Raw genomic sequence first — 19,185 nt, forward strand, 5'->3', positions numbered from 1 at the left:
GAAACTTCTTTGTGTTCTGTGAAATCATCTCACAGAGTTACAGCTTTCTCTAGAAGAAGCCTTTCGCTAAGACAGTTCTTGTGGAATTGGGAAAGTGATATTTGGAAGCCCATAGTGGGCTATGGTGAAAAACGAAATATCCTCAGACGAAATCTGGAAAGAAGCTTTCTGAGAAACTGCTTAGTGTTCTGTTAATTCATCTCACAGAGTTACATCGGTATTTCGTGGATCTCTTTGCTAGCCCTATTTCTGTGGAATCTGAGAACAGATATTTCGGATCCCTTTGAAGACTATAGGGCCAAAGGAAATATCCTCCGATAACAAAGAGAAAGAAGCTTTCTGAGAAACTTCTTTGTGTTCTGTGAAATCATCTCACAGAGTTACAGCTTTCTCTAGAAGAAGCCTTTCGCTAAGACAGTTCTTGTGGAATTGGGAAAGTGATATTTGGAAGCCCATAGAGGGCTATGGTGAAAAAGGAAATATCCTCAGATGAAATCTGGAAAGAAGCTTTCTGAGAAACTGCTTAGTGTTCTGTTAATTCATCTCAGAGAGTTACATCTGTATTTCGTGGATCTCTTTGCTAGCCTTATTTCTGTGGAATCTGAGAACAGATATTTCGGATCCCTTTGAAGACCATAGGGCCAAAGGAAATATCCTTCGATAACAAAGAGAAAGAAGCTTTCTGAGAAACTTCTTTGTGTTCTGTGAAATCATCTCACAGAGTTACAGCTTTCTCTAGAAGAAGCCTTTCGCTAAGACAGTTCTTGTGGAATTGGGAAAGTGATATTTGGAAGCCCATAGAGGGCTATGGTGAAAAAGGAAATATCCTCGGATGAAATCTGGAAAGAAGCTTTCTGAGAAACTGCTTAGTGTTCTGTTAATTCATCTCACAGAGTTACATCTCTATTTCGTGGATCTCTTTGCTAGACTTCTTTCTGTGGAATCTGAGAACAGATATTTCGGATCCCTTTGAAGACCATAGGGCCAAAGGAATTATCCTCCGATAACAAAGAGAAAGAAGCTTTCTGAGAAACTTCTTTGTGTTCTGTGAAATCATCTCACAGAGTTACAGCTTTCTCTAGAAGAAGCCTTTCGCTAAGACAGTTCTTGTGGAATTGGGAAAGTGATATTTGGAAGCCCATAGAGGGCTTTGGTGAAAAAGGAAATATCCTCAGACGAAATCTGGAAAGAAGCTTTCTGAGAAACTGCTTAGTGTTCTGTTAATTCATCTCACAGAGTTACATCTGTATTTGGTGGATCTCTTTGCTAGCCTTATTTCTGTGGAATCTGACAACAGATATTTCGGATCCCTTTGAAGACTATAGGGCCAAAGGAAATATCCTCCGATAACAAAGAGAAAGAAACTTTCTGAGAAACTTCTTAGTGTTCTGTGAAATCATCTCACAGAGTTACAGCTTTCGCCTCAAGAAGCCTTTCGCTAAGACAGTTCTTGTGGAATTGGCAAAGTGATATTTGGAAGCCCATAGAGGGCTATGGTGAAAAAGGAAATATCCTCAGATGAAATCTTGAAAGAAGCTTGCTGAGAAACTGCTAAGTGTTCTGTTAATTCATCTCACAGAGTTACATCTGTATTTCGTGGATCTCTTTGCTAGCCTTATTTCTGTGGAATCTGAGAACAGATATTTCGAATCCCTTTGGAGACCATAGGGCCAAAGGAAACATCCTCCGATAACAAAGAGAAAGAAGATTTCTGAGAAACTTCCTTGTGTTCTGTGAAATCATCTCACAGAGTTACAGCTTTCCCCTCAAGAAGCCTTTCGCTAAGACAGTTCTTGTGGAATTGGCAAAGTGATATTTGGAAGCCCATAGAGGGCTATGGTGAAGAAGAAAATATCCTCAGATGAAATCTGGAAAGAAGCTTTCTGAGAAACTGCTTAGTGTTCTGTTAATTCATCTAACAGAGTTACATCTGTATTTCGTGGATCTCTTTGCTAGCCTTATTTTTGTGCAATCTGAGAACAGATATTTCGGATCCCTTTGAAGACCATAGGGCCAAAGGAAATATCCTCCGATAACAAAGAGAAAGAAGCTTTCTGAGAAACTACTTTGTGTTCTGTGAAATCATCTCACAGAGTTACAGCTTTCCCCTCAAGAAGCCTTTCGCTAGGACAGTTCTTGTGGAATTGGCAAAGTGATATTTGGAAGCCCATAGAGGGCTATGGTGAAAAAGGAAATATCCTCAGATGAAATGTGGAAAGAAGCTTTCTGAGAAACTGCTTAGAGTTCTGTTAATTTATCTCACAGAGTAACATCTGAATTTCGAGGATCTCTTTGGTAGCCTTATTTCTGTGGAATCTGAGAACAGATATGTCGGATCACTTTGAAGCCCATAGGGCCAAAGGAAATATCCTCCGATAACAAAGAGAAAGAAGCTTTCTGAGAAACTTCTTTGTGTTCTGTGAAATCATCACACAGAGTTACAGCTTTCCCCTCAAGTAGCCTTTCGCTAAGACAGTCCTTGTGGAATTGGCAAAGTGATATTTGGAAGCCCATAGAGGGCTATGGTGAAAAAGGAAATATCCTCAGATGAAATCTGGAAAGAAGCTTTCTGAGAAACTGCTTAGTGTTCTGTTAATTCATCTCACAGAGTTACATCTGTATTTCGTGGATCTCTTTGCTAACCTTATTTCTGTGGAATCTGAGAACAGATATTTCGGATCCCTTTGAAGACCATAGGGCCAAAGGAAATATCCTCCGATAACAAAGAGAAAGAAGCTTTCTGAGAAACTTCTTTGTGTTCTGTGAAATCATCTCACAGAGTTACAGCTTTCCCCTCAAGAAGCCTTTCGCTGAGACAGTTCTTGTGGAATTGGCAAAGTGATATTTGGAAGCCCATAGAGGGCTATGGTGAAAAAGGAAATATCCTCTGACGAAATGTAGAAAGAAGCTTTCTGAGATACTGCTTAGTGTTCTATTAATTCATCTCACAGAGTTACATCTGTATTTCGGGGATCTCTTTGCTAGCCTTATTTCTGTGGAATCTGAGAACAGATATTTCGGATCCCTTTGAAGACCATAGGGCCAAAGGAAATATCCTCCGATAACAAAGAGAAAGAAGCTTTCTGAGAAACTTCTTTGTGTTCTGTGAAATCATGTCACAGAGTTCCAGCTTTCCAATCAAGAAGACTTTCGCTATGACCGTTCTTGTGGAATTGGCAAAGTGATATTTGGAAGCCCGTAGAGGGCTATGGTGAAAAAGGAAATATCTTCAGATGAAATCTGGAAAGAAGCGTTCTGAGAAACTGCTTAGTGTTCTGTTAATTCATCTCACAGAGTTACATCTGTATTTCGTGGATCTCTTTGCTAGCCTTTTTTCTGTGGAATCTGAGAACAGATATTTCGGATCCCTTTGAAGACCATAGGGCCAAAGGAAATATCCTCCGATAACAAAGAGAAAGAAGCTTTCTGAGAAAGTTGTTTGTGTTCTGTGAAATCATCTCAAAGAGTTACAGCTTTCCCCTCAAGAAGCCTTTCGCTAAGACAGTTCTTGTGGAATTGGCAAAGTGATATTTGGAAGCCCATAGAGGGCTATTGTGAAAAAGGAAATATCCTCAGATGAAATCTGGAAAGAAGCTTTCTGAGAAAGTGCTTAGTGTTCTGTTAATTCATCTCAAAGAGTTACATCTGTATTTCGTGGATCTCTTTGCTAGCCTTATTTCTGTGGACTCTGAGAACAGATATTTCGGATCCATTTGAAGACTATAGGGCCAAAGGAAATATCCTCCGATAACAAAGAGAAAGAAGCTTTCTGAGAAACTTCTTTGTGTTCTGTGAAATCATCTCACAGAGTTACAGCTTTCCCCTCAAGTAGCCTTTCGCTGAGACAGTTCTTGTGGAATTGGCAAAGTGATATTTGGAAGCCCATAGAGGGCTATGGTGAAAAAGGAAATATCCTCAGATGAAATCTGGAAAGAAGCTTTCTGAGAAACTGCTTAGTGTTCTGTTAATTCATCTCACAGAGTTACATCTGTATTTCGTGGATCTCTTTGCTAGCCTTATTTCTGTGGAATCTGAGAACAGATATTTCGGATCCCTTTGAAGACCATAGGGCCAAAGGAAATATCCTCCGATAACAAAGAGAAAGAAGCTTTCTGAGAAACTTCTTTGTGTTCTGTGAAATCATCACACAGAGTTACAGCTTTCCCCTCAAGTAGCCTTTCGCTGAGACAGTTCTTATGGAATTGGCAAAGTGATATTTGGAAGCCCATAGAGGGCTATGCTGAAAAAGGAAATATCCTCAGATGAAATCTGGAAAGAAGCTTTCTGAGAAACTGCTTAGTGTTCTGTTAATTCATCTCACAGAGTTACATCTGTATTTCGTGGATCTCTTTGCTAGCCTTATTTCTGTGGAATCTGAGAACAGATATTTCGGATCCCTTTGAAGACCATAGGGCCAAAGGAAATATCCTCCGATAACAAAGAGAAAGATGCTTTCTGAGAAACTTCTTTGTGTTCTGTGAAATCATCTCACAGAGTTACAGCTTTCTCTAGAAGAAGCCCTTCGCTAAGACAGTTCTTGTGGAATTGGGAAAGTGATATTTGGAAGCCCATAGAGGGCTATGGTGAAAAAGGAAATATCCTCAGATGAAATCTGGAAAGAAGCTTTCTAAGAAACTGCTAAGTGTTCTGTTAATTCATCTCACAGTGTTACATCTGAATTTCGTGCATCTCTTTGCTAGCCTTATTTCTGTGGAATCTGAGAACAGATATTTCGGATCCCTTTGAAGACTATAGGGCCAAAGGAAATATCCTCCGATAACAAAGAGAAAGAAGCTTTCTGAGAAACTTCTTTGTGTTCTGTGAAATCATCTCACAGAGTTACAGCTTTCTCTAGAAGAAGTCTTTCGCTAAGACAGTTCTTGTGGAATTCGGAAAGTGATATTTGGAAGCCCATAGAGGGCTACGGTGAAAAAGGAAATATCCTCAGATGAAATCTGGAAAGAAGCTTTCTGAGAAACTGCTTAGTGTTCTGTTAATTCATCTCACAGAGTTACATCTGTATTTCGTGGATCTCTTGGCTAGCCTTATTTCTGTGGAATCTGAGAACAGATATTTCGGATCCCTTTGAAGACCATAGGGCCAAAGGAAATATCCTCCGATAACAAAGAGAAAGAAGCTTTCTGAGAAACTTCTTTGTGTTCTGTGAAATCATCTCACAGAGTTACAGCTTTCTTTAGAAGAAGCCTTTCGCTAAGACAGTTCTTGTGGAAATGGGAAAGTGATATTTGGAAGCCCATAGAGGGCTATGGTGAAAAAGGAAATATCCTCAGATGAAATCTGGAAAGAAGCTTTCTGAGAAACTGCTTAGTGTTCTGTTAATTCATCTCACAGAGTTACATCTGTATTTCGTGGATCTCTTTGCTAGACTTCTTTCTGTGGAATCTGAGAACAGATATTTCGGATCCCTTTGAAGACCATAGGGCCAAAGGAAATATCCTCCGATAACAAAGAGAAAGAAGCTTTCTGAGAAACTTCTTTGTGTTCTGTGAAATCATCTCACAGAGTTACAGCTTTCTCTAGAAGAAGCCTTTCGCTAAGACAGTTCTTGTGGAATTGGGAAAGTGATATTTGGAAGCCCATAGTGGGCTATGGTGAAAAACGAAATATCCTCAGACGAAATCTGGAAAGAAGCTTTCTGAGAAACTGCTTAGTGTTCTGTTAATTCATCTCACAGAGTTACATCGGTATTTCGTGGATCTCTTTGCTAGCCCTATTTCTGTGGAATCTGAGAACAGATATTTCGGATCCCTTTGAAGACTATAGGGCCAAAGGAAATATCCTCCGATAACAAAGAGAAAGAAGCTTTCTGAGAAACTTCTTTGTGTTCTGTGAAATCATCTCACAGAGTTACAGCTTTCTCTAGAAGAAGCCTTTCGCTAAGACAGTTCTTGTGGAATTGGGAAAGTGATATTTGGAAGCCCATAGAGGGCTATGGTGAAAAAGGAAATATCCTCAGATGAAATCTGGAAAGAAGCTTTCTGAGAAACTGCTTAGTGTTCTGTTAATTCATCTCAGAGAGTTACATCTGTATTTCGTGGATCTCTTTGCTAGCCTTATTTCTGTGGAATCTGAGAACAGATATTTCGGATCCCTTTGAAGACCATAGGGCCAAAGGAAATATCCTTCGATAACAAAGAGAAAGAAGCTTTCTGAGAAACTTCTTTGTGTTCTGTGAAATCATCTCACAGAGTTACAGCTTTCTCTAGAAGAAGCCTTTCGCTAAGACAGTTCTTGTGGAATTGGGAAAGTGATATTTGGAAGCCCATAGAGGGCTATGGTGAAAAAGGAAATATCCTCGGATGAAATCTGGAAAGAAGCTTTCTGAGAAACTGCTTAGTGTTCTGTTAATTCATCTCACAGAGTTACATCTGTATTTCGTGGATCTCTTTGCTAGACTTCTTTCTGTGGAATCTGAGAACAGATATTTCGGATCCCTTTGAAGACCATAGGGCCAAAGGAATTATCCTCCGATAACAAAGAGAAAGAAGCTTTCTGAGAAACTTCTTTGTGTTCTGTGAAATCATCTCACAGAGTTACAGCTTTCTCTAGAAGAAGCCTTTCGCTAAGACAGTTCTTGTGGAATTGGGAAAGTGATATTTGGAAGCCCATAGAGGGCTTTGGTGAAAAAGGAAATATCCTCAGACGAAATCTGGAAAGAAGCTTTCTGAGAAACTGCTTAGTGTTCTGTTAATTCATCTCACAGAGTTACATCTGTATTTGGTGGATCTCTTTGCTAGCCTTATTTCTGTGGAATCTGACAACAGATATTTCGGATCCCTTTGAAGACTATAGGGCCAAAGGAAATATCCTCCGATAACAAAGAGAAAGAAACTTTCTGAGAAACTTCTTAGTGTTCTGTGAAATCATCTCACAGAGTTACAGCTTTCCCCTCAAGAAGCCTTTCGCTAAGACAGTTCTTGTGGAATTGGCAAAGTGATATTTGGAAGCCCATAGAGGGCTATGGTGAAAAAGGAAATATCCTCAGATGAAATCTTGAAAGAAGCTTGCTGAGAAACTGCTAAGTGTTCTGTTAATTCATCTCACAGAGTTACATCTGTATTTCGTGGATCTCTTTGCTAGCCTTATTTCTGTGGAATCTGAGAACAGATATTTCGAATCCCTTTGGAGACCATAGGGCCAAAGGAAACATCCTCCGATAACAAAGAGAAAGAAGATTTCTGAGAAACTTCTTTGTGTTCTGTGAAATCATCTCACAGAGTTACAGCTTTCCCCTCAAGAAGCCTTTCGCTAAGACAGTTCTTGTGGAATTGGCAAAGTGATATTTGGAAGCCCATAGAGGGCTATGGTGAAGAAGAAAATATCCTCAGATGAAATCTGGAAAGAAGCTTTCTGAGAAACTGCTTAGTGTTCTGTTAATTCATCTAACAGAGTTACATCTGTATTTCGTGGATCTCTTTGCTAGCCTTATTTTTGTGCAATCTGAGAACAGATATTTCGGATCCCTTTGAAGACCATAGGGCCAAAGGAAATATCCTCCGATAACAAAGAGAAAGAAGCTTTCTGAGAAACTACTTTGTGTTCTGTGAAATCATCTCACAGAGTTACAGCTTTCCCCTCAAGAAGCCTTTCGCTAGGACAGTTCTTGTGGAATTGGCAAAGTGATATTTGGAAGCCCATAGAGGGCTATGGTGAAAAAGGAAATATCCTCAGATGAAATGTGGAAAGAAGCTTTCTGAGAAACTGCTTAGAGTTCTGTTAATTTATCTCACAGAGTAACATCTGAATTTCGAGGATCTCTTTGGTAGCCTTATTTCTGTGGAATCTGAGAACAGATATGTCGGATCACTTTGAAGCCCATAGGGCCAAAGGAAATATCCTCCGATAACAAAGAGAAAGAAGCTTTCTGAGAAACTTCTTTGTGTTCTGTGAAATCATCACACAGAGTTACAGCTTTCCCCTCAAGTAGCCTTTCGCTAAGACAGTCCTTGTGGAATTGGCAAAGTGATATTTGGAAGCCCATAGAGGGCTATGGTGAAAAAGGAAATATCCTCAGATGAAATCTGGAAAGAAGCTTTCTGAGAAACTGCTTAGTGTTCTGTTAATTCATCTCACAGAGTTACATCTGTATTTCGTGGATCTCTTTGCTAACCTTATTTCTGTGGAATCTGAGAACAGATATTTCGGATCCCTTTGAAGACCATAGGGCCAAAGGAAATATCCTCCGATAACAAAGAGAAAGAAGCTTTCTGAGAAACTTCTTTGTGTTCTGTGAAATCATCTCACAGAGTTACAGCTTTCCCCTCAAGAAGCCTTTCGCTGAGACAGTTCTTGTGGAATTGGCAAAGTGATATTTGGAAGCCCATAGAGGGCTATGGTGAAAAAGGAAATATCCTCTGACGAAATGTAGAAAGAAGCTTTCTGAGATACTGCTTAGTGTTCTATTAATTCATCTCACAGAGTTACATCTGTATTTCGGGGATCTCTTTGCTAGCCTTATTTCTGTGGAATCTGAGAACAGATATTTCGGATCCCTTTGAAGACCATAGGGCCAAAGGAAATATCCTCCGATAACAAAGAGAAAGAAGCTTTCTGAGAAACTTCTTTGTGTTCTGTGAAATCATGTCACAGAGTTCCAGCTTTCCAATCAAGAAGACTTTCGCTATGACCGTTCTTGTGGAATTGGCAAAGTGATATTTGGAAGCCCGTAGAGGGCTATGGTGAAAAAGGAAATATCTTCAGATGAAATCTGGAAAGAAGCGTTCTGAGAAACTGCTTAGTGTTCTGTTAATTCATCTCACAGAGTTACATCTGTATTTCGTGGATCTCTTTGCTAGCCTTTTTTCTGTGGAATCTGAGAACAGATATTTCGGATCCCTTTGAAGACCATAGGGCCAAAGGAAATATCCTCCGATAACAAAGAGAAAGAAGCTTTCTGAGAAAGTTGTTTGTGTTCTGTGAAATCATCTCAAAGAGTTACAGCTTTCCCCTCAAGAAGCCTTTCGCTAAGACAGTTCTTGTGGAATTGGCAAAGTGATATTTGGAAGCCCATAGAGGGCTATTGTGAAAAAGGAAATATCCTCAGATGAAATCTGGAAAGAAGCTTTCTGAGAAAGTGCTTAGTGTTCTGTTAATTCATCTCAAAGAGTTACATCTGTATTTCGTGGATCTCTTTGCTAGCCTTATTTCTGTGGAATCTGAGAACAGATATTTCGGATCCATTTGAAGACTATAGGGCCAAAGGAAATATCCTCCGATAACAAAGAGAAAGAAGCTTTCTGAGAAACTTCTTTGTGTTCTGTGAAATCATCTCACAGAGTTACAGCTTTCCCCTCAAGAAGCCTTTCGCTAAGACAGTTCTTGTGGAATTGGCAAAGTGATATTTGGAAGCCCATAGAGGGCTACGGTGAAATAGGAAATATCCTCAGATGAAATCTGGAAAGAAGCCCTCTGAGAAACTGCTTAGAGTTCTGTTAATTCATCTCACAGAGTAACATCTGAATTTCGTGGATCTCTTTGGTAGCCTTATTTCTGTGGACTCTAAGAACAGATATTTCGGATCACTTTGAAGACTATAGGGCCAAGGGAAATATCCTCCGATAACAAAGAGAAAGAAGCTTTCTGAGAAACTTCTTTGTGTTCTGTGAAATCATCTCACAGAGTTACAGCTTTCCCCTCAAGAAGCCTTTCGCTAAGTCAGTTCTTGTGGAATTGGCAAAGTGATATTTGGAAGCCCATAGAGGGCTATGGTGAAAAAGGAAATATCCTCAGATGAAATCTGGAAAGAAGCTTTCTGAAAAACTGCTTAGTGTTCTGTTAATTCATCTCACAGAGTTACATCTGTATTTCGTGGATCTCTTTGCTAGCCTTATTTCTGTGGAATCTGAGAACAGATATTTCGGATCCCTTTGAAGACCGTAGGGCCAAAGGAAATATCCTCCGATAACAAAGAGAAAGAAGCTTTCTGAGAAACTTCTTTGTGTTCTGTGAAATCATCTCACAGAGTTACAGCTTTCCCCTCAAGAAGCCTTTCGATAAGACAGTTCTTGTGGAATTGGCAAAGTGATATTTGGAAGCCCATAGAGAGCTATGGTGAAAAAGGAAATATCCTCTGACGAAATGTAGAAAGAAGCTTTCTGAGATACTGGTTAGTGTTCTATTAATTCATCTCACCGAGTTACATCTGTATTTCGGGGATCTCTTTGCTAGCCTTATTTCTGTGGAATCTGAGAACAGATATTTCGGATCCCTTTGAAGACTATAGGGCCAAAGGAAATATCCTCCGATAACAAAGAGAAAGAAGCTTTCTGAGAAACTTCTTTGTGTTCTGTGAAATCATCTCAGAGAGTTCCAGCTTTCCCCTCAAGAAGACTTTCGCTATGACCGTTCTTGTGGAATTGGCAAAGTGATATTTGGAAGCCCGCAGAGGGCTATGGTGAAAAAGGAAATATCCTCAGATGAAATGTGGAAAGAAGCTTTCTGAGAAACTGCTTAGAGTTCTGTTAATTCATCTCACAGAGTAACATCTGAATTTCGTGGATCTCTTTGTTAGCCTTATTTCTGTGGACTCTGAGAACAGATATTTCCGATCACTTTGAAGCCCATAGGGCCAAAGGAAATATCCTCCGATAACAAAGAGAAAGAAGCTTTCTGAGAAACTTCTTTGTGTTCTGTGATATCATCACACAGAGTTACAGCTTTCCCCTCAAGTAGCCTTTCGCTGAGACAGTTCTTGTGGAATTGGCAAAGTGATATTTGGAATCCCATAGCGGGCTATGGTGAAAAAGGAAATATCCTCAGATGAAATCTGGAAAGTAGCTTTCTGAGAAACTGCTTAGGGTTCTGTTAATTCATCTCACAGAGTTACATCTGTATTTCGTGGATCTCTTTGCTAGCCTTATTTCTGTGGAATCTGAGAACAGATATTTCGGATCCCTTTGAAGACCATAGGGCCAAAGGAAATATCCTCCGATAACAAAGAGAAAGAAGCTTTCTGAGAAACTTCTTTGTGTTCTGTGAAATCATCACACAGAGTTACAGCTTTCCCCTCAAGTAGCCTTTCGCTGAGACAGTTCTTATGGAATTGGCAAAGTGATATTTGGAAGCCCATAGAGGGCTATGCTGAAAAAGGAAATATCCTCAGATGAAATCTGGAAAGAAGCTTTCTGAGAAACTGCTTAGTGTTCTGTTAATTCATCTCACAGAGTTACATCTGTATTTCGTGGATCTCTTTGCTAGCCTTATTTCTGTGGAATCTGAGAACAGATATTTCGGATCCCTTTGAAGACCATAGGGCCAAAGGAAATATCCTCCGATAACAAAGAGAAAGATGCTTTCTGAGAAACTTCTTTGTGTTCTGTGAAATCATCTCACAGAGTTACAGCTTTCTCTAGAAGAAGCCCTTCGCTAAGACAGTTCTTGTGGAATTGGGAAAGTGATATTTGGAAGCCCATAGAGGGCTATGGTGAAAAAGGAAATATCCTCAGATGAAATCTGGAAAGAAGCTTTCTGAGAAACTGCTTAGTGTTCTGTTAATTCATCTCACAGAGTTACATCTGTATTTCGTGGATCTCTTTGCTAGACTTCTTTCTGTGGAATCTGAGAACAGATATTTCGGATCCCTTTGAAGACCATAGGGCCAAAGGAAATATCCTCCGATAACAAAGAGAAAGAAGCTTTCTGAGAAACTTCTTTGTGTTCTGTGAAATCATCTCACAGAGTTACAGCTTTCTCTAGAAGAAGCCTTTCGCTAAGACAGTTCTTGTGGAATTGGGAAAGTGATATTTGGAAGCCCATAGAGGGCTATGGTGAAAAAGGAAATATCCTCAGATGAAATCTGGAAAGAAGCTTTCTGAAAAACTGCTTAGTGTTCTGTTAATTCATCTCACAGAGTTACATCTGTATTTCGTGGATCTCTTTGCTAGCCTTATTTCTGTGGAATCTGAGAACAGATATTTCGGATCCCTTTGAAGACTATAGGGCCAAAGGAAATATCCTCCGATAACAAAGAGAAAGAAGCTTTCTGAGAAACTTCTTTGTGTTCTGTGAAATCATCTCACAGAGTTACAGCTTTCCCCTCAAGAAGCCTTTCGATAAGACAGTTCTTGTGGAATTGGCAAAGTGATATTTGGAAGCCCATAGAGAGCTATGGTGAAAAACGAAATATCCTCTGACGAAACGTAGAAAGAAGCTTTCTGAGATACTGGTTAGTGTTCTATTAATTCATCTCACCGAGTTACATCTGTATTTCGGGGATCTCTTTGCTAGCCTTATTTCTGTGGAATCTGAGAACAGATATTTCGGATCCCTTTGAAGACTATAGGGCCAAAGGAAATATCCTCCGATAACAAAGAGAAAGAAGCTTTCTGAGAAACTTCTTTGTGTTCTGTGAAATCATCTCAGAGAGTTCCAGCTTTCCCCTCAAGAAGACTTTCGCTATGACCGTTCTTGTGGAATTGGCAAAGTGATATTTGGAAGCCCGCAGAGGGCTATGGTGAAAAAGGAAATATCCTCAGATGAAATCTGGAAAGAAGCTTTCTGAGAAACTGCTTAGTGTTCTATTAATTCATCTCACAGAGTTACATCTGTATTTCGGGGATCTCTTTGCTAGCCTTATTTCTGTGGAATCTGAGAACAGATATTTCGGATCCCTTTGAAGACTATAGGGCCAAAGGAAATATCCTCCGATAACAAAGAGAAAGAAGCTTTCTGAGAAACTTCTTTGTGTTCTGTGAAATCATCTCACAGATTTCCAGCTTTCCCCTCAAGAAGCCTTTCGCTAAGACAGTTCTTGTGGAATTGGCAAAGTGATATTTGGAAGCCCATAGAGAGCTATGGTGAAAAAGGAAATATCCTCTGACGAAATGTAGAAAGAAGCTTTCTGAGAAACTGCTTAGTGTTCTATTAATTCATCTCACAGAGTTACATCTGTATTTCGGGGATCTCTTTGCTAGCCTTTTTTCTGTGGAATATGAGAACAGATATTTCGGATCCCTTTAAAGACTATAGGGCCAAAGGAAATATCCTCCGATAACAAAGAGAAAGAAGCTTTCTGAGAAACTTCTTTGTGTTCTGTGTAATCATCTCACAGAGTTACAGCTTTCCCCTCAAGAAGCCTTTCGCTAAGACAGTTCTTTTGGAATTGGCAAAGTGATATTTGGAAGCCCATAGAGAATTATGCTGAAAAAGGAAATATCCTCAGATGAAATCTGGAAAGAAGCTTTCTGAGAAACTGCTTAGAGTTCTGTTAATTCATCTCACAGAGTAACATCTCAATTTCGTGGATCTCTTTGGTAGCCTTCTTTCTGTGGACTCTGAGAACAGATATTTCGGATCACTTTAAAGCCCATAGGGCCAAAGGAAATATCCTCCGATAACAAAGAGAAAGAAGCTTTCTGAGAAACTTCTTTGTGTTCTGTGAAATCATCTCACAGAGCTCCAGCTTTCCCCTCAAGAAGACTTTCGGTATGACCGTTCTTGTGGAATTGGCAAAGTGATATTTGGAAGCCCATAGAGGGCTATGGTGAAAAAGGAAATATCTTCAGATGAAATCTGCAAAGAAGCGTTCTGAGAAACTGCTTAGTGTTCTGTTAATTCATCTCACAGAGTTACATCTGTATTGCGTGGATCTCTTTGCTAGCCTTATTTCTGTGGAATCTGAGAACAGATATTTCGGATCCCTTTGAAGACCATAGGGCCAAAGGAAATATCCTCTGATAACAAAGAGAAAGAAGCTTTCTGAGAAACTTGTTTGTGTTCTGTGAAATCATCTCACCGAGTTACAGCTTTCCCCTCAAGAAGCCTTTCGCTAAGACAGTTCTTGTGGAATTGGCAAAGTGATATTTGGAAGCCCATAGAGGGCTATTGTGAAAAAGAAAATATCCTCAGATGAAATCTGGAAAGAAGCTTTCTGAGAAACTGATTAGTGTTCTGTTAATTCATCTCACAGAGTTACAACAGTATTTCGTGGATCTCTTTGCTAGCCTTATTTCTGTGGAATCTGAGAACAGATATTTCGGATCCCTTTGAAGACTATAGGGCCAAAGGAAATATCCTCCGATAACAAAGAGAAAGAAGCTTTCTGAGAAACTTCTTTGTGTTCTGTGAAATCATCTCACAGAGTTACAGCTTTTCCCTCAAGAAGCCTTTCGCTGAGACAGTTCTTGTAGAATTGGCAAAGTGATATTTGGAAGCCCATAGAGGGCTATGGTGAAAAAGGAAATATCCTCAGATGAAATCTGGAAAGAAGCTTTCTGAGAAACTGCTTAGTGTTCTGTTAATTCATCTCACAGAGTTACATCTGTATTTCATGGATCTCTTTGCTAGCCTTATTTCTGTGGAATCTGAGAACAGATATTTCGGATCCCTTTGAAGACTATAGGGCCAAAGGAAATATCCTCCGATAACAAAGAGAGAAAAACTTTCTGAGAAACTTCTTTGTGTTCTGTGAAATCATCTCACAGAGTTACAGCTTTCCCCTCAAGAAGCCTTTCTCTAAGACAGTTCTTGTGGAATTGGCAAAGTGATATTTGGAAGCCCATAGAGGGCTATGGTGAAAAAGGAAATATCCTCAGATGAAATCTAGAAAGAAGCTTTCTGAGAAACTGCTTAGTGTTCTGTTAATTCATCTCACAGAGGTACATCTGTATTTCGTGGATCTCTTTGCTAGACTTCTTTTTGTGGAATCTGAGAACAGATATTTCGGATCCCTTTGAAGACCATAGGGCCAAAGGAAATATCCTCCGATAACAAAGAGAAAGAAGCTTTCTGAGAAACTTCTTTGTGTTCTGTGAAATCATCTCACAGAGTTACAGCTTTCTCTAGAAGAAGCCTTTCGCTAAGACAGTTCTTGTGGAATTGGGAAAGTGATATTTGGAAGCCCATAGTGGGCTATAGTGAAAAAGGAAATATCCTCAGATGAAATCTGGAAAGAAGCTTTCTGAGAAACTGCTTAGTGTTCTGTTAATTCATCTCACAGAGTTACATCTGTATTTCGTGGATCTCTTTGGTAGCCTTATTTCTGTGGAATCTGAGAACAGATATTTCGGATCCCTTTGAAGACTATAGGGCCAAAGGAAATATCCTCCGACAACAAAGAGAAAGAAACTTTCTGATAAACTTCTTTGTGTTCTGTGAAATCATCTCACAGAGTTACAGCTTTCCCCTCAAGAAGCCTTTCTCTAAGACAGTTCTTGTGGAATTGGCAAAGTGATATTTGGAAGCCCATAGAGGGCTTTGGTGAAAAAGGAAATATCCTCAGATGAAATCTGGAAAGAAACTTTCTGAAAAACTGCTTAGTGTTCTGTTAATTCATCTCACAGAGTTACATCTATACTTAGTGGATCTCTTTGCTAGCCTTATTTCTGTGGAATCTGAGAACAGATATTTCGGATCCCTTTGAAGACTATAGGGCCAAAGGAAATATCCTCCGATAACAAAGAGAAAGAAGCTTTCTGAGAAACTTCTTTGTGTTCTGTGAAATCATCTCGCAGAGTTACAGCTTTCTCTAGAAGAAGCCTTTCGATAAGACAGTTCTTGTGGAATTGGCAAAGTGATATTTGGAAGCCCATAGAGGGCTATAGTGAAAAAGGAAATATCCTCAGATGAAATCTGGAAAGAAGCTTTCTGAGAAACTGCTTAGTGTTCTGTTAATTCATCTCACAGAGTTACATCTGTATTTCGTGGATCTCTTTGGTAGCCTTATTTCTGTGGAATCTGACAACAGATATTTCGGATCCCTTTGAAGACTATAGGGCCAAAGGAAATATCCTCCGATAACAAAGAGAAAGAAACTTTCTGAGAAACTTCTTTGTGTTCTGTGAAATCATCTCACAGAGTTACAGCTTTCCCCTCAAGAAGCCTTTCGCTAAGACAGTTCTTGTGGAACTGGCAAAGTGATATTTGGAAGCCCATAGAGGGCTATGGTGAAAAAGGAAATATCCTCAGATGAAATCTTGAAAGAAGCTTGCTGAGAAACTGCTAAGTGTTCTGTTAATTCATCTCACAGAGTTACATCTGTATTTCGTGGATCTCTTTGCTAGCCTTATTTCTGTGGAATCTGAGAACAGATATTTCGAATCACTTTGGAGAGTATAGGGCCAAAGGAAACATCCTCCGATAACAAATAGAAAGAAGATTTCTGAGAAACTTCCTTGTGTTCTGTGAAATCATCTCACAGAGTTACAGCTTTCCCCTCAAGAAGCCTTTTGCTAAGACAGTTCTTGTGGAATTGGCAAAGTGATATTTGGAAGCCCATAGAGGGCTATGGTGAAAAAGGAAATATCCTCAGATGAAATCTGGAAAGAAACTTTCTGAAAAGCTGCTTAGTGTTCTGTTAATTCATCTCACAGAGTTACATCTATACTTAGAGGATCTCTTTGCTAGCCTTATTTCTGTGGAATCTGAGAACAGATATTTCGGATCCCTTTGAAGACTATAGGGCCAAAGGAAATATCCTCCGATAACAAAGAGAATGAAGCTTTTTGAGAAACTTCTTTGTGTTCTGTGAAATCATCTCACAGAGTTACAGCTTTCCCCTCAAGAAGCCCTTCGCTATGACAGTTCTTGTGGAATTGGCAAAGTGATATTTGGAAGCCCATAGAGGGCTATGTTGAAGAAGAAAATATCCTCAGATGAAATCTTGAAAGAAGCTTTCTGAGAAACTGCTTAGTGTTCTGTTAAATCATCTCACAGAGTTACATCTGTATTTCGTGGATCTCTTTGGTAGCCTTATTTCTGTGGAATCTGACAACAGATATTTCGGATCCCTTTGAAGACTATAGGGCCAAAGGAAATATCCTCCGATAACAAAGAGAAAGAAACTTTCTGAGAAACTTCTTTGTGTTCTGTGAAATCATCTCACAGAGTTACAGCTTTCCCCTCAAGAAGCCTTTCGCTAAGACAGTTCTTGTGGAATTGGCAAAGTGATATTTGGAAGCCCATAGAGGGCTATGGTGAAAAAGGAAATATCCTCAGATGAAATCTTGAAAGAAGCTTGCTGAGAAACTGCTAAGTGTTCTGTTAATTCATCTCACAGAGTTACATCTGTATTTCGTGGATCTCTTTGCTAGCCTTATTTCTGTGGAATCTGAGAACAGATATTTCGAATCCCTTTGGAGAGTATAGGGCCAAAGGTAACATCCTCCGATAACAAAGAGAAAGAAGATTTCTGAGAAACTTCCTTGTGTTCTGTGAAATCATCTCACAGAGTTACAGCTTTCCCCTCAAGAAGCCTTTTGCTAAGACAGTTCTTGTGGAATTGGCAAAGTGATATTTGGAAGCCCATAGAGGGCTATGGTGAAAAAGGAAATATCCTCAGATGAAATCTGGAAAGAAACTTTCTGAAAAACTGCTTAGTGTTCTGTTAATTCATCTCACAGAGTTACATCTATACTTAGTGGATCTCTTTGCTAGCCTTATTTCTGTGGAATCTGAGAACAGATATTTCGGATCCCTTTGAAGACCATAGGGCCAAAGGAAATATCCTCTGATAACAAAGAGAAAGAAGCTTTCTGAGAAACTACTTTGTGTTCTGTGAAATCATCTCACAGAGTTACAGCTTTCCCCTCAAGAAGCCTTTCGCTAAGACAGTTCTTGTGGAATTGTCAAAGTGATATTTGGAAGCCCATAGAGGGCTATGGTGAAAAAGGAAATATCCTCAGATGAAATGTGGAAAGAAGCTTTCTGAGAAACTGCTTAGAGTTCTGTTAATTTATCTCACAGAGTAACATCTGAATTTCGTGGATCTCTTTGCTAGCCTTATTTCTCTGGAATCTGAGAACAGATATTTCGGATCCCTTTGAAGACCGTAGGGCCAAAGGAAATATCCTCCGATAACAAAGAGAAAGAAGCTTTCTGAGAAACTTCTTTGTGTTCTGTGAAATCATCTCACAGAGTTACAGCTTTCCCCTCAAGAAGCCTTTCGATAAGACAGTTCTTGTGGAATTGGCAAAGTGATATTTGGAAGGCCATAGAGAGCTATGGTGAAAAAGGAAATATCCTCTGACGAAATGTAGAAAGAAGCTTTCTGAGATACTGGTTAGTGTTCTATTAATTCATCTCACCGAGTTACAACTGTATTTCGGGGATCTCTTTGCTAGCCTTATTTCTGTGGAATCTGAGAACAGATATTTCGGATCCCTTTGAAGACTATAGGGCCAAAGGAAATATCCTCCGATAACAAAGAGAAAGAAGCTTTCTGAGAAACTTCTTTGTGTTCTGTGAAATCATCTCAGAGAGTTCCAGCTTTCCCCTCAAGAAGACTTTCGCTATGACCGTTCTTGTGGAATTGGCAAAGTGATATTTGGAAGCCCGCAGAGGGCTATGGTGAAAAAGGAAATATCCTCCGATGAAATCTGGAAATAAGCTTTCTGAGAAACTGCTTAGTGTTCTATTAATTCATCTCACAGAGTTACATCTGTATTTCGGGGATCTCTTTGCTAGCCTTATTTCTGTGGAATCTGAGAACAGATATTTCGGATCCCTTTGAAGACTATAGGGCCAAAGGAAATATCCTCCGATAACAAAGAGAAAGAAGCTTTCTGAGAAACTTCTTTGTGTTCTGTGAAATCATCTCACAGATTTCCAGCTTTCCCCTCAAGAAGCCTTTCGCTAAGACAGTTCTTGTGGAATTGGCAAAGTGATATTTGGAAGCCCATAGAGAGCTATGGTGAAAAAGGAAATATCCTCTGACGAAATGCAGAAAGAAGCTTTCTGAGAAACTGCTTAGTGTTCTATTAATTCATCTCACAGAGTTACATCGGTATTTCGGGGATCTCTTTGCTAGCCTTTTTTCTGTGGAATATGAGAACAGATATTTCGGATCCCTTTAAAGACTATAGGGCCAAAGGAAATATCCTCCGATAACAAAGAGAAAGAAGCTTTCTGAGAAACTTCTTTGTGTTCTGTGTAATCATCTCACAGAGTTACAGCTTTCCCCTCAAGAAGCCTTTCGCTAAGACAGTTCTTGTGGAATTGGCAAAGTGATATTTGGAAGCCCATAGAGAGTTATGGTGAAAAAGGAAATATCCTCAGATGAAATCTGGAAAGAAGCTTTCTGAGAAACTGCTTAGAGTTCTGTTAATTCATCTCACAGAGTAACATCTGAATTTCGTGGATCTCTTTGGTAGCCTTCTTTCTGTGGACTCCGAGAACAGATATTTCGGATCACTTTAAAGCCCATAGGGCCAAAGGAAATATCCTCCGATA

Source organism: Macaca mulatta, chromosome X (assembly GCF_049350105.2).
Source record: "Macaca mulatta isolate MMU2019108-1 chromosome X, T2T-MMU8v2.0, whole genome shotgun sequence".
NCBI lineage: Eukaryota > Metazoa > Chordata > Mammalia > Primates > Cercopithecidae > Macaca > Macaca mulatta.